We start from the raw sequence: 3,855 nt of genomic DNA, 5'->3' as shown, positions 1-3,855 counted from the left end.
GGTCAGCTAAGTATAGCTAACACCAAACCCCGAATGGAATTGAGTAGTTTGAAGTATATGATAAGAAAGATTAAGAAATGAACGACAAATATTGTAACAGGTGAATTAAGAGTTGCAATCCCCCACATCAAGTTTGTGAATACGAAGTTGGTTAGTAGACCACGGAAAGTATAAGTATCATGGATATTGTGGAGTGTCAGACCTTAAGATTCAGGTTCGACTAACAAAGAGCAAACGCATAGTACTATCGAGATATGAAATGAGAGATAAAAGTAAGATGGCTATAAAGAGATATTCATGTATAAGAGGGTGTAACAACCCAAAAAGGAGACAAAGGATACGAAGAGATTAGTTAAGATAACTAGGATCAAGAAGGTTTGAATAACATGCGTATGTCACGCAGAACTCGATAAGAGTAATCGAGGAAAGAAAAAGAGAACGTTATGTGGAAAGTTAACAAGAAGATAAGATGGATCAAACTCTATGTAGTCATGGACACATAGAAACAAAAAGGGATAAAGATGATACGAATATAGGATTGGCCTTACTAATAGTCGAGATGTCAGTAAGAACGCGATAAGAAGATACGCACGTAATCGAGAACGCAGCACGTAGAGAAATTTAAACGGAATAGACTGCGGCCCCCTATCGATAAACGATATCAAAGATACTAAAACAAGAAGTACAAGATTTACAAAGTGTGATGAAGAGGAATACCAGAAGTGTAATAGAAGATGATCAACAAACATGATAGAAGCAAAAGTAAAGAATAAGAAAGGAGTTCCAAAGGTTATAGTACACCGCACTTAAGAAGTAAAAAGTAAGTCAACGGATATACAACGAATAAAGGAGAATACGGGGTATGAGAACGCAAGAAGTAGATCAAGCAAGCCCCTATAAGAGGAATGATAAGACACAAGGAGATAGTTGATATCAGAATAAAAATCCCAACTAGACGACAAATGGAATCGAACTACGACTATGGCCATGAAAAAGAAACTACATAAGTAGCAACATATGAATTTATGGATCGCTTACATCATTCGCTGATGAACGAGAAAGTCTAATGGCTCGAGAGTCATTGCCTCTAGTGATAAGATATCACTAAAACGAACTACCATTGGTTATCAGAAACTAAACCAGAAGTTTAATTATAAAGATAAGAGTCCATATGGTTAAGTATCGAACGAAGAAGGATGATAGAACTATATACATTAGACAAAGAGAAAGGATCAAGAATGAAAGGTCATAAGTGCATAATGATGCAGCTAATATCGTTATAAAAGACGATATCGAGAAAGGTTTGACAATAATAATTAATATAATTGCATCAAAGATGCAAGGGCTGGGATAGCAATTTCACGGACCGACAAGTATAATAAGATAAGTAACGTATAACCATTAAGGACAATAGTAAGGATATTGATCAAAGTAAGTAAACAAGTTTGTATGAAAATTCGGGGACAAATTTTTATAAGGGGGGAAGAATGTAATACCCCGTATTTTTGAAAGTGCTAAGGACAGTGCCACGAGGAATAATTGTTAAGATTAAATTAAGGACATCGGAATTAAGGTCAAAAAATAAGGATTTGGACCAAAACGAGTCCATTAGAATCATCGTAAAATAATAATTTAAGTGAGAAATTATTATTCCATAAATTGGATTTGAGCGGGACTAAAGAAAGATCAATAGAATAAAATAAATTGTATAGTCGAAAGTGTGAAATGATAATTATCAAGGTTAAAAAGGAAATAGGCTTCGGAAAAGTCGGATTAAAAATGAGTTAGACGCATTTATAGTTAAGTGTAAATTATGAGTTAAAGAAATGAGTTAAAACATGTTTATGGAGCAAACTTCAAAATAAGATTATTTGCTAACTGAATGTCGGAATAAGTCGGTTTTTGTGTCATTTTGTTCGTTATAATATAGAGAATGAAAGTAGGGAATAGCTGCTGCCATAACAGTGGCAGAACAGCAGCAGAATTGGCTGCAAACACAGCAGCCCATAAGGTAAATTCTGCTGTCAATAAAACAGCCCGGGGAATCAACTTCCAAGCTAGTTTCCGACACCTTCGGGTTTTATTTTGATTCCGAGGTCTAAACAAATATTGTAGGTGACATTCCAAACTTTAGGAATGTCATTTTTATTTAGAGTTTGGACTACTCTAAGTAAAAATTTTAATAGCTCAAAGTTGGTCGAAAAATATGAATTAAAAAGGGAAGATTAAGGAGCTAACTTTGAGCAAAATTTTGGAGACTTTAGAGGTGTCGAACGAAGTTCGAGTCTAAATGAAAGTTGTCGACGATGTTACGGACTATGGAAATGTCCAATTTATTTTGAATACGGGTTATTTTAAATAAGCGGTTTTGATAGCCGAACTTGGTTAGAAATCCAATTTTTGGATAAGTAATTCTAGTTAGATTTTTATTAATTAGTGCGATTATCGAATTTTCGTAGACCCGGCGAGACAACCACCAACGGGACCCGGAACATGATGAATGCGATACCGCTTTACGAATTCTCGAAGATTTTTGTTAGCAAGTGGTGAGTTTACAATTTACTTTTGTGTGTTATTAATAAAAGCTATTTATTTTAATTATCATTATTATTAATGCGTCGCATAAAGCATTATTATTTATAATGATTATTATTTCTTATTGAATGTTTATTTCTTATAAAATAAAACTAGTATAGTGATCCGAGGAAACGAGCTACCTATTGGGCGTCAATAGGCTGTGTGATCACCAGTGTCCGGTCAGTCATAGAATTAGTATAGATAGATGCTTGTATCTAAAAATGTTTGATATGAGCTCATTATATGATGACTATGTTTGGGAATGAGGAGGATTATGTTTGGTAGATACGAGGTAACTCGGTCGAACTATCTCGGGACCCGTATCTAGTGAGTAACTCGGTTGAACTATCTCGGGACTCACACCTTGGGATTAAGCAGTGACATGATGTAACTCGGTTGAACTATCTCGGGACTATGTCACGTGGTAACGAGTAACTCGGTTGAACTATCTCGGGACCGTACCACTTGGATTAAAATGATTCGATATAATATGAACGGATACAGTATGAGTAGGATATTTATAGGAAATAGTATTAGTTTAAGATTAAGGTTTCGATCGGATCTAATACTTGATATATATTATGTTCTTTTATATATGTTTTATTTTTAAATGCGATGTTATTTTATATATCACCATTAGTAACGTGTAAACTCACTCAGCGTTGTCTGACCCCCAAACAGTGTTTTATTTCAGGTGATAGTATTTGAAGAGATGGACTTCCATTCTTGTTCCGGAAGTCTACAACATATAAAGTATGTTTTGAAGTACGCTTCAATTCGTAGCGCTGCAGTAGTCAGTAGATGTCAGTCTATATTTGATTGTTTGTACCGAACGAGATCCAGCTGTTAACTCTGATTTTATAAAATATATATACACGATTTATAAAACTATGTTTTTACCCGTTTGATAATTTCACCAATTGTCTATGAATGAAACTGGTATGTAATTGTATGATTCGGAACAAGGCAATGCTGAGTTATGTTATCGCAGAGTAAGACCTTAGTTCCAATCGATTATGCATCGGTTTTGAAAGAACGTTTTCGACGATTATGAAATATTGTTTTACGATGTTTTCTCGAAAACGTTTTGTGCATAATTTTGTGTTTGATTTGCGAAAAAAATTTACTCGTTTTTAGGCTTGCTACGGGTTCCGGAGCAACCACTCCCGTTCCCTAGGGAATGGGAGTGGTAGCTCCGAAACCCGTAGCAAGCCTAAAAACGAGTAGAAATTTTTCGCGTTTATAAATTATTTTAAAACTTAAGTATCTCGTTCTCAA

General features: G+C 34.9%; 1 long non-coding RNA gene across 1 annotated transcript; it reads left to right on the top strand.

Annotated features, from left to right (window-relative positions):
- Positions 1 to 1,701: 1,701 nt before the first annotated feature.
- LOC126688142 (uncharacterized) lies at positions 1,702 to 3,488 on the top strand. Its single transcript, XR_007644189.1, has 2 exons — positions 1,702 to 2,546; positions 3,259 to 3,488. It is a non-coding gene; the product is annotated as an uncharacterized LOC126688142 (long non-coding RNA).
- Positions 3,489 to 3,855: the final 367 nt, after the last annotated feature.

This window comes from Mercurialis annua, linkage group LG6 (genome assembly GCF_937616625.2).
Source record: "Mercurialis annua linkage group LG6, ddMerAnnu1.2, whole genome shotgun sequence".
In the NCBI taxonomy this organism is placed as follows: Eukaryota; Viridiplantae; Streptophyta; class Magnoliopsida; order Malpighiales; family Euphorbiaceae; genus Mercurialis; species Mercurialis annua.
This window is presented reverse-complemented; position numbering and strand designations above follow the sequence as displayed.